This window comes from Emydura macquarii, unplaced genomic scaffold (genome assembly GCF_026122565.2).
Source record: "Emydura macquarii macquarii isolate MOO-44397 ecotype Brisbane River unplaced genomic scaffold, CSIRO-AGI_Emac_v2 contig_2768, whole genome shotgun sequence".
Classification (NCBI taxonomy): Eukaryota; Metazoa; Chordata; order Testudines; family Chelidae; genus Emydura; species Emydura macquarii.
This window is the reverse complement of record NW_027132905.1, coordinates 30,342,791-30,355,464: the sequence shown is the minus strand read 5'-3', so window position 1 is coordinate 30,355,464 and position 12,674 is coordinate 30,342,791.

The window sequence follows — 12,674 nt, the reverse complement described above, 5'->3', positions numbered from 1 at the left end:
CAGCTATACAGCCCTGGAGATTGTCCTCTCTGTGTCCAAAGAGCAGCATGGGGATACCCCCTACCAGCATGCCCCCACCCTGTGACTTGGAGGGACCTCCATGCAGGGCTGGCCCTAATGTTTTGGAGGGCCTTGTGTGATAACACGACAGCCCCATCCTGCCTCTTGCCAAACTATGGCCATGTCCCACATGTCCTTGAACCCTGCCACCAGCGTGGGCTGATTTCAATCAAAGCAATTTAAAATCAGCAGGCAGAAAACCTTGATTTAAATAATCGATTGTAATTGCATTTTTCATTTGTAAGGAAAGGTTGATTCTCATTAGTTGGTAGTCAACATTTTAATGGTTTTCAGCTAAATACAGCCTTTCCACTAAATATGGGTGCTTCTTTTTGGTAACCAGGAGGACATGTGATATCTATACCCATATATTTATGCAATTATATAATTTAACATACATTTATTCAGTCTTACTCTTAAAATGTATTATATTAGAAAATGGTGAACAATCCATTTCTTATTTACTGGTTGATTTTTAAAAAACTTACTTTTTGTGTCAAGCTGTATTTGGATGGAAATTTGATTTAAATTAAAATGCACCAAGCAGCATTTTTTTAAATTAAAATAAAGCTCTTACAAGTGCAGCATGCATGAGAAAAAAAAAGCATATCAAAATTAAAAACATTTTAAAATGGGCTGTTGCAGCTGTGGCTGGTCCCAGGATATTAGAGAGACAAGGTGGGTGAGGTAATATCTTTTATTGGACCAACTTCTGTTGGTGGAAGGTACCAAGCTTTCAAGCTACATAGAGCTCTGGTCTGGGGAAGGATACTGGTTTCCATCCCCAGATCTAAAGAAGAGCTCTGTGAAGCTCAAAAGTTTGCCACCTGTCCAGGTTTTTCCAGGATCATCCCTTTTTTGAAGTAGCTGTCTTAGGAAATTTGTGAGAATGTTCAGTACACACTGCCAGCTGTCCAGGTTTATGGACTCAGGATCATTCTGGATGTCACACCCCTCCCTCAGGCCACCACTGACAGAGAGCATCCAGAAGCCCTAGCTCCACTCACAGCCATTGATCTTTGCCACAGAAGAGAGAGGCATGATATACAGTTTGCTTCTCCTAGACACTGACTCCAGGCAGATGCCCCTAAACCATTGGATAATCCCTTGGGAAACAATAGCTGAAATGATGAGGCTAAACACCAGCTTGCACAATCAGGGAAGGTTGACTACAGATGAGGCTGCTTTTGCTTCTTCCACATTCCCTGCCACATTCAACTACTGTATCTGAACTAAATAATCCTTAGAACAGCAATGCTCCGACTGTGCAGCTAATACCCAGCTCATCAGGGCACCAGACATCGCTCTCAGGATTTGATCATAGCTATGCACTAGTAGACTCAGCATGTGTGACATATTGTTGCATGGTGCATGCCATGTAAATAGATGGTAACCTGTAACACAAACGCCGTGATACAGTGTTGGGGTGCCATGGGCTGATTCTTTTGTAAGGGCCCCAGGTACCATGGGAACAGAACTTAATCATCCATTTCATTAGAATGTGTAACAACAATGAGGCTGTCTCCAACGCCATTTAATAATGAATTGGCTACTTTCCTAACTCCAGGCACGCCCCTACCAACAGGCAGGGGAGCAGTCTGGTAAGCTTCTATAAGCAGAGCAGATAGTATCAGCAGCAGGGATCAGAGAAGCAGTGACAAGGACTCCTACACCGAGAGCAATTACATTGAAAACCTGCCCCTGTGCATGTGAAATGAACAGTTCATGTGACTAGTTCAGTGACTATTGCATTGAGTTCATCACACTTCCATCTGACAAGACCACACCTATAAAAGCAGAGCCACACAACAGCATTCACCTGGAGGGCAGGCCCCAGTACTACACACTGGTGGAAAATGCTAGCAAAACCCAGTCAAGGAGCAAGTGCCACACTCAAGAGATTGAGGGCTGGCATCCTCAGAAGTTTGTCAGCAAAGTGGAGCAAGATGCTTCTGGTTAGAGGACTGTTTTGAGATGGATAAGGTGTACGTTGGGATTTATCCACAGCGCAGCTTCCCAGGGCCCTTGCTTTCAGCTGGAAGAAAGAGAAAAAAAAAGCCATTGAACTTCAGAGGTGTGGGGCAGTGAATCCTAGAGAAAAGCTGACTATAATAGAGAAATAGGGTGAATTTGGCGGATAATTAGCTTGCGTTGTGGCACTCTAAAGGGTCTGGCTTGGGCGATCTTTGGGATTGAGTTTTTTAATGTTTTGTGAGTAAGTTTCTTGTAATGGCCGAGGATAGTGAGTGAAAACCTTTTTAAGAGAGGCTTGCTAATCCTAGGAAGTAGAGCACAATGGGACTAATGGCACATAGCCACTGCATGCTATTCCAGTGACACAGAGATTTGTTTAACTGAGACTCCCAACAGTGGCTTGAGCCAAGTTAGTAAATGAGCTACAGGCCCACTATTGATACAAGGCCTGAGTGGGTGGGAATCCAGAGTAGTGTCCAAACACTGTCTTGCACTGGAACCTTACTCTGTGCACCTGTCTGTAGGACAGTGCCAGCATAAGTGGACTAAGCAATTGCCTAAGGCCCCGAGCTGCTCTAGGGGACCCTGCATGCTTTTTTAGTAAGTGAGAGGGGTGGCAAAAATATTCCTGCTTATGGCTCCAAAGGGGCTAGCACCACCTCTGCCGCAGGGAAGATGATGATATGGTTAAAGAACAGAGCTGGGACTCAGAATAGGTCTCTTTCTTCTCATCTGAGCTGTGTCACAGACATTGTGTCACCTTGGGAAAGTTACTTAATCTCCAAAAATGAGGATAATACTCCTTTACAGTGGTGTTTTGTTTATGATGTGCTTTGTGATCCTTGGATGGAAGGTGCTATTTAAATGTAGTATTCTTTGGTACACACCCAGTCCCTCTAGCATTGTTGCCTTTACCGAGTGCTGTGTAATGACATAAGACGACAATGTTTCTCACACTAAACTGTCTCTATATTAAGAGAACTGTTTACAGAGATGCTGAACTATCATTCAAGGCATGTGCTCAAAGACTGACTTACTGCTGCCTCTTCCCAACATTTCCCTTCTATACCTGTGCTTCTTCCTCCACGTTCCAGGCAGGTTGCTACAATCACATACAAAAGTTCACTTGAATAAGGGCCCTGTTTAGGGGGACATTTATAGTTTAGACTTTGTGTGTGGACAAACTTGCATTAATCTAGTTAAAATGGTGCAAGCCTCTGTAGGGACATTCTTAAATTGGTTTTAAAAACAGCTGATCGGTGTAGCTTATCTGCACAAGTTTGTGTGTAGATGGCCACAAACGTCTCTAACTTTTCTGCTGAAACAAATCAACAGCAAGTATATGGATGCATTTCTATCTTGGCAGGAACTAGAGAATGCTACACTGTTTCAGGTTTATATCCCCTCCATTCACTGTTGTACTGATTTATTAAGCTCTCCCTGTTTCTGTTGCAATAATGGTAAATGGCATAAGGTGTGGTGGACAAAATGATACTGCTAATTCACCTCAGAAGGCAATCAAAGGCCATATAATGCTATAACATTAGATGTTTCTCTGTTATCTCAGAATATCACAAACTCAAGGCCCAATCCCGCAAACCCTTCCCTATACAAATGGAAATGCTCACATGAACATTTCATTGATGTCAAGGACACTGTTTATATGAGTAAGATTAGTCACTTGAGTAAGGATTTGTAGTGTCATAGGTGGCTTATGGTCCAAATGATATAAAGGAATCACTTCCCCCTTGACTGAAATGCAACCACTTCTGGGGGTGGGACTCATCAGCTGTTTCACAGCACAGAGCAACACCACACAGCAGTTTAGGACAGGAGGTGAAGAATCCAACTGAAACTACTGGGGGGAAGAGAGGTGTCAGGCAGGTGGAATGTAATTTAACGGAGTTGGAATTTGGACTGACTCTTTTCACTAGTTATTGGAAAAGTACCTCAGAAGCTTGGATCCCCACACATGGTCCAGGACCTAGATTTTCAGTCTCAGGCTGATGAATGGAGCATCACAGATCCTGGGCTCAGATACTTGTCAGGTTGTTTTTGTTCAAGTTTCTATTAAACTTGTAACTTTCCTCCCTCTGTCATTAGAAACTAATTATTAACAGTTTTCTCAGTATGAAAACAGCCTTGATCTAGCACATTTCATGTGTCAGGAATCCAAGCTAGATAAAGAACAGTTCAGCCAGACAGGTGTGATTTCCTTCGAGGGAGCTGGTTAGAATTCACTGAGCCAAGCTCAGCAAGGAAGCAGAGGTAAAACGGTCCCTTCAGACTCTGCTGGGACTTCAGTTTTATTCTCCCCTCTCAGATGAGGGAATCTTTCCCCAGGAGCATGCCACTGATGCCATTCATGTTACATATCCTCCAGTGCATGCCCACCTGTGTGAGCTGACTGGGTGGTAACCAGAGCATTTCCTGGGTGATGACTGGCACAAGTCCCCCTTTAACCATCCAGCTAGTGCCTAACATAATTCCACTATTGGATGCCTAGCTGAAGACTGGCAAACTCCCTCTGTGGGTGCCCTGTATGATTTCTCATCTCCTGGCCCCTAGCTTAGCAGAGAAGCAATGAACAGGGATGCTGTATTGCTCCCCATGCCTGCAAAGATGCTCCAGGCTGAAGAGAAGGCAGTGACAAGTACAGCTCTCCTCATAAGCTGCCCCAGGTGGGGCCATAGGTCCCCATACTGGCTGGTGTGGTCACTACTACCCAAACACCCACGTTACCATCCTGCTCTACTATTGCCTTACCTGGATGTGCGTCCGAGACCAAGAAAATGTAAACACAAGGCAAGAGAGTCACAATTGTCAGCTCAGAGATTAACCATGCAGCGCGAGGGGCAAAATGACATATCAGCTACTAGGCAAATGCACTGGACAGTATACCTAGGACTGCCAGCAGATAGCATTATGCAATCCTGCAGCATAACATGACTGCAGTTCCACATAGGCAAGAGAGATTCTTTACTTTTTGCTGGAGTATTAGCATTCACAAGTAGCTGTTTGTAATCAGATACATAGCAGGCCTCATCTAATAAAGGGGTCCGAACAAAAGCCATGTATGCCTATAGGAGCTGGGCCAGGGAGCACACAACCTGGGGTCTCAGAACACCAAAAGGATCCAGACAGTGTATTTATTTTGTATTTTAAAACACTTGTAACCCTGGAGTCAGATTCTGTGGTCAGTTATAACAGCTTAAATAAGGAGCAGCCCCACTGGAGCACCACCAGCACAAAACCCAGGAAGTAAGAGAAGAACCAAGCTCATGCTAGCCAGAGGCCTGGTCCTGCACCATTTAGATCAATGGCAGTTTTGCCATTGGCATCAGTAAGCACAGGATGAAACTTTAAGTGCTTTCCTATCCGAATGGAAACACATACATTGCATGGGGCAAGCATGGAATGAACACTGCGAGAATGAAATGATCAATGCACAAACTGCAAAGATAGCCTGTGTGACCCATCCATGCCTAAGGTAGACCACTTGCAAATGCCAAGTCAGGGCAGGCTGCAAAAAGAGTAAATTCTCCCAGAACTGAAGTTAGACTCCCCAAACAGCCACAAACAGTGTTTCTGAGTCCCCACATTGGTTATCAAGAAACTAAAACAAAAACATAGCCCCCTTTGCTGCATTTCACTCTCTGATTCCCAGTCAGCAACAAGGTCCAGTAAAGAGATAAGTTATTTAAAACTCTAGTCCCTTTACCAAAATGTTCTCCTGACCCCAAAGGATCAGCCACACTGCCAGATCAATGTAAGTTTGGATCTTACCCAAAATACCACGCTGCCAATCAATCCTTTCATAACTAAAACTAAAGGTTTATTGTAAAAGGAAAGAAACAAGGTGAGAGGTGTTATATGATCAAAGCAATCAGATACATACAAATGATTTGAAAGTCCACATCTATCAGGTTCTCGGTAGAACTGTGGAGTTTGCAGGCTTGTACAGTTCCTCTGGTGTACATCCAGTACCTGGATGAGTCTCAGTCCTTTGTTTCACACAGTCAGTCATTGATGAGTGGATCCAGAGGTAGAAAGCAGGAATGAAGACAACACAACATGAAGTGGAGCAGCTGCCTTTTATGTCCCCTTGCCAATGCCATGCAGGAGTACATCTTGTGGAAATTCACAGAAACAAGATGGAGTCGAGAGTCATCTGTGCAAGTCCTGATGACTCATAAGGTGTAGCCCCTGGGTTCTTTCCCTGGGTTCATTGTACCTTTGAGTTCCCTGAATGGTCCATTAAACAGGCTTATTGCTGCTGCCCTCCTGTCTGGGATGTCGCCCAGACACACAGCACAAGTTGAAATATAGATACATCAAACATTCATAAATTTCAGTACAAATATGACACATGCACATAAACAATATCATACTTACCAAATTATAGCCTTTCTATTGATACCTGACATGGCCTATCCTGTACAAATTGTAATTTTGCAATATTGATATTAAATCATATTCTAAGGTCCCCCTAATCCAGACAATGTCACAGCCTGAAGCCAACTGGGAGCCTGTTCAGCTCCCCCTTTTGGGGTCTGACCCATGCCTCCCTGTGGTCCTGCTCCAATAGTGCAAAGGAGACCAAGCTGTCTTAAGGCAGGCTAGGGAAGGGGAACCGCAGGTCGCATAGGACTGGCTATAAACAGCCCTTCCTGACCCCACAGGTGGGATTTTTTGGAGTAGGCTGGGGCATGTCACGGTGGGAGGGAGCAATTCCAGCTTATGGGGCAGTTCCCTGGGGACCTTTATGTGTCAGGATGAGTTAGAGCAATCCTGAGGCTGCACTAACTTGTGCCACAGCCTGGTATGGACCCTTCAGGGAAGGCGATCATATAAGGAGCATAAGAGACCAATCCACTCTCCCTCCTAGGGAGGCGCCCAGCACAGCGCTGGTGCACCTGGGAATCTTTGCCTGCAGAACGGCCCAGTGTTCATAAACTAGCTTTTCCTCACAGTGGTTTTAAAACTCCGATAGGGCTAACTTGCTTTGGTTGTTTCTTGCTAAAGCCCTTTTTACACCCACCAATACACAGACAGAAATAAAGATAACTACATCTCGAAGAAACCTGTGTTGGAAGACAGCTGGGGCGAGTGTGGAATAAAAGGTACTTTCCTCTAGATTTGATGGGAACATCCTAGTGCACAGGAAAGCTAGGCATAGATTTCAAACCCCATCATGGTTGTAGCAAAGGTGACACCAATTGGTCATGCTCTGGGGTCCCCTGGTAAAAAGACAGATCCACTGCATCCTAGAAAATTGCTTGCACACACCCCACCCCCAGAGAACAAGATTCAGGCTAGCAGGGCCACATTAAGGCATAATCTCTACAGGGCCATACCTAGAACCCCAAGACCTAGGGTCACATAACACACAGGCAGCCACCACTCCCCACCCAGACTGTTTTGCCCCTCTTTAGGGCCTTTTAAGAATTCACAATTCAAAAGAAGCTCAAACAGTCCACACAAGGGGGTCCATTTATTGAGTCCTCAGGAGCATATTAGCCCTTTGGGCTCCAAGCCTATTCAGTCTTTCCTCTAATAGTCCAAAATAGCACAAAGTCTTTGAAAATAGAGCATAAACTCTCACCAACTTTACCCAAGGCTCACCTGAGCACGGCCCCACCTCCCTGTGGGGCAGTTTGTCTGCTTCCTAGCACCTCCTATCTGGAGTTCATCCTTCTCACCTAGTGCTTTCCCCCTGCCAACTCAGGGCCCTGCAGTATCTACAGCCATAGCTGCACTTCCCCCCTTCACTGCACCTTCCTGCTCCTTCTGTACTGGAAGCCCTATTCCTCTCAGGTGGCGGGGCTCATCCTGGAATCAGGGCTGGCTTAGCCCCAGGCTCACCGGCCCCCAGGGGCAAACTACCCTGTTCCAGTCACATGAGGACCTCAGGATAACAAACACCCACATCTCTAGTTCTGGGTATGAAGCAAAGCTGGAAAACGTGACTCCAGCATCATGGGTGCTGTGACAGCTGCCTGAGTTATGGCAAGGCTAAAATACCCACTCTGAGGTGTGACTTACCCCATTCCTCCTCCTGTGGTGTAATAAACTCTGCAGCCTGCTCAGGAGGCCCTGCCAACACCATCCTAGCAGCAGACATCTGTGATAGGAGCAGGATAGAATGGGCCCTCACTGCTGGGGGGGAGAGGTGGGGTGCAGAATCCACTGTTTGGGGGAGTAGGGGTCTGTATCTTCCCTCCTCCAGGAAGGCCCCAAACCTGCCTGAAATCAGGGTGAGGGGAGACCCACCCTGCCAAAATAGGAGGGGGAATCACACAGCTGACAGCACTAATGTGAATGGCCTCTGTCACTACCACTGTAAACAGGGGAGGGGCCTCTGTGCACAAGTATGGCTATAGCACACAGGTGTGGCCATAAGGGTCCCCCTGAGTGGGGGTTCCTAGGGCCTGGGCTTGCTTTAATGTGGCCCTGTCAGCTGCCAACATTTAGAAGGGAAGGGAGCGCCTCCATAGGTCAGGGAGCAGGGTGGGCCACCATAGCCTGACTAACTTTTAGCAGGGTCTGGCATTTCCCCGTTCTGATTTGTCCTAACAACAGCAGGGAGGGAGGTAACTTACTTGGCTCCTCCCCTCCCCTCACTAGCCAGGACTAGGAGCAATGCAATGACTTTGCTTGCTCCTCTCCCCTCACTGGCCTACTCTTTGCTCAGCCAATGAGAATGCAGCGTGTGGCAGAGCCAATAGCAGGGCTGGGTGTCTCACAGTGATTTTCAATCTTGAAAAAACAAACAGGCTCAGCTGGTGGAAGCAAGGCAAGCTCTCTGCAGGCTCTGTGCTTAGTATGAAGATGGTGTAGATTTCATCATGATCTGCCCCCAGCTTCACACTGACATGTTAAAAAGGCAGGAGCAAGCTCCTTGTGACACCAATGGACACAGCACAGTAGCAGCTGCCCCAGGCACATTGAGGGGGATAATACTCCTCACAGACAGCCTGGCTTTGGAAGTTTCAGGCTACAAGAGCAGCACAGAAGAATGACCAGCTGGAATCTATCCCTGCTGTGAAGAAATAAGTAAATGCTGTCACACCACAAATATTGTTTAAATTACACTTAAAACTTTCCCATTTTTCCAATGCTTTAATTTTTTAATGAATGGCAGTACCCCAGTGTAGCCATCCTTTGTCTACAAAGGGATTTGGTTGGGTCAGGTACCAGGTAGGTCCATATAGGCTGTTACATACAAATGCTGTGAATGTCTTGATCTTTACCAGATCTCCCCAGGGTTGTACTTTTCTAGGACCTTTTTCCCAGAATACCTTCTGAGGAGTTGCTAGTCCTTTGTATGTGCAGATACAAACTGCTCTCCTCAAGCAGCCATTTTGTAGCTGTGTGTGCTGTATGTCCTTCTTTTCCAACTCCTGGTTAAGTAATCTTAGTTCCTCTTCTACTTACTCTTTAATATTTCTAAGGGGGGCAGAGTCTCATAAACTCGAGTACCTCCGTGAATTTCATTGAATTTTGATGTTTACATACACTGTTGTTCGGACAGCCTGGGATCTTTTGCCAATGGAAAAGCTAATGGGTGATCAGAGCCAGGCAAGGACAGGTCCATACAGAGCTGACTGCAATTTCTAGACTGTGTAAGGGACAAGCCCGAGGGAACTGGGAAAAAAGATGGATTTTCTTTTGCTGTAAAATATTTACAGCTTTTGGCCTGCATTCTAATAATATATGGGGAAATGGCTGCTAATCATCATCTCATGTCAGCTCCTACTCTAAAAATCCTGATGGTGTTATAATCTGCCCTGAAAAGCAACATTTTTTCCCCTGGTATCTGTTTGAAATTCACAAAATACAAAGCAAAAGCTTCAGCCCCGGAAATAGGACATAATCTACCCACAAGTCAACACTGCCTCATGTTACTTTCATGGGCCAAACATAGATCCCGAGTACAAAAAACCTATCCCAAGTGTAGAATAGGGTGAAGAAACCTCATTCCCTAGGTAGTTAGGACAAATTAAAACCCAATGGCCAACACATGGCAAGTGTCCTTACAAATAATTAGGAAACCTGGAACTATGGCAAAGGGAAATAAAAAAATGCAGACTCTAATTTGAACACAGATATTTACAGTCTTCCCAGACAAGTCGTGAGTGATGGTAACTTTCAAAGAGTGCCGGTGTGATTAATTAGTAAAACTCACTAGCCTTTGGTCCAGTAGGTTTAGCCCAGGAAGCTGGCCAGAAATCTTCCTGCTTAAAGAAGGAGCAGGGTGGAATCATTACGGTACTAGAATGCTAGGTAGGTCCAGCCCCACCTGTGCCACAGACAGAACAAGGAGGGTCAGGGGATCCAGTCAGCCCAGGAAGAGGCTGAAGAAGAGAAGGTGCTATAGGTGGCTGTTAGCAGATGCCTGCGGACACGGTAGAGTTGGAAGGAAGCCATTGTCAGCTCCTGGGGAAGGCAGAAGAGCAGCAGGGGGAGATAGGAAGCTCCTGTAGGGGTTCCAGGGGCACCAGGGAGGCCATATGCTAGGCAAGAAGCCCAGGGTGTGGTGGTTGAATTGGAGGAGAGAGGATGGACCCCTTGGAAGGAGAGGCCAGGCCCAGCTGGAAATACTGTGTTCATTGTGCACTAGCAGAGGAGACATCCCACTGTGTTCTGTTCATGGAAGACTTCAGTTGCACCCTGTGTGGCAACAGCAGAGGGCAAATCCAAGGGACTAAGGAGAAGAACACCTCAAGCCCTGGAAAGAGGGCTGTGGAGTTCCCTTAATCAGGAGGGCAGGGTGTGGGGCTTTGTGGCCACTGGACAGCGTGTGAAATATTAAATAAATTAGACCCTGCTCAAATCAGAATGTTGTTTTAAATACTGTGGAGTTTATCAAGGGGTCCTGTGAAAGGGAAACTGAGGTGGGGGACCACAGAGCCAACCCCAACCACAAAGGGGCACTCTGGGGACAGTCACCCTGCTACAACAAGGAATCATTATGGAAGGACATGGTTAGAAATTGCTGCTCCTTCTTCCTTCTCAGGCCAGTGTACAAATGGCTCTGAGATCTATGACCATTATTCCGGGCTTCCAGCGTGCGAGGAGTAAGGATATAAAAATTAGTTTAATTAAAAATCCATTTAAACATTCCAAAAATAGAACGTTTAAATGGTTAAATCCTGGGGGGAGCTGGGCTAGGTTGGTCTCCTCGTGAAGTGAGAGCTGCCTAGCGGAGGCAGTAGCTGAACAGTTCTCACTCAGGGAGACCTGAGCTGAGCCCAGCTGCGGCTCCCCTGCACTGGGCTCCGCGCCTACCCTCCACTCACAGGGACCTGAGCACAGCTATGGCTACCCCGCAGCTCGGGGAGCCAAGCCCAACACTGGGATCCGTGCCTCCCCACCACAGCTCACCCCCCGTGCTGGGATATAGCTTCCCCACCGCCTGCAGGGAGCCAAGCCCAGCTGCGGCTACCGCCTGCTGGGCTCTGTGCTTCCCCACCAGCAAGAGCTGCCCAGCTGCTGCTCCCTTTCCCCCTAGTTTAAACAGTAATCAACTATTTAAAATGTTTAACCTTTTACATCCTTCGTGAGGAGTAGGTCTGCACCACACTGTGCTGGTGATGCTGCAGTCCATAGTGTGACAAAGTGTACTGATTTTATAGGGACAATCCTGATATTCAGGGCTTTGTCCTATATAGGTGCCTGTTACTCTCCATCCTGTTTCGCAATTGCTATGTGGTCACCCTAACTGCTCCCCTCCCATCCAGAGTGATTTTGGGGCCATTTCTTCCCAAACCCATTCACCATAGATACAAAGGACAGAGGACAGCATAGTGTTATACTGAACAGGAGTACTCACCCTTAGTAGCTCTGACAGTCACAATGATACTTGCCCACATAAAAGCTGCAACTAATTGGCATAAAATGGAGGAAACTGCCATTTTCTCCACCTTTAATACAGAAATGCAACCCACAGAGACTACAGGTCCCAGCATATCATGCTCCATTTCATTACAACAGCTTTGTTGGGCCCTTGTTGGCTGCCCTCCCATATGACACATGATGACTGTCATGGGCCACGGTGCAGAATTCTATGGCCAGCTGTGGCCACCTCTCCTGAAGATGGAATGTATCTGCAGTGAGCCCCAGCTTGATGCGGTGTAGCAATACCTTTGAGAAAGGCCTGCTCCTGTGGGTTCCAATGGGATGTGCCTGACTGCTGTTTATACAAACCCCATGCTGGTCAACAAGCTGATGCAGGCTCTTGTGGCCCTGCCTTGTCACACCTGTGAGAGATGTCAGCAGTTGAGGCAGGAGCTTACAAGGGAGAATGTCTGACCCAGCTCAGTGGAGGGTAGAGTAGGGAGGACAGCAAGCCTTTAATCTCTGGAAAGAGGACTGAATGAAGACAGGAGTTTCTTGGATGACTGCTACCTGATGCTGGCTCACCTATGGAAGGGACTATTCCTCTCTGTTGCAAAAGCTGCAGCTGAGTGAGAGTCCAGCTGACTCCTTTTAGTCAGACACCCTCCCTCTGAGAAATCTGTAGCATAGGTTGTTACTGCTACTAACAGTGCCTACTCCCACCTCCAGCTGCAGAATCCAATGAGTAGGGAAACAAACCAGTTTAGAAAAGTCTCAGGTTACATTTTAATTACATGATT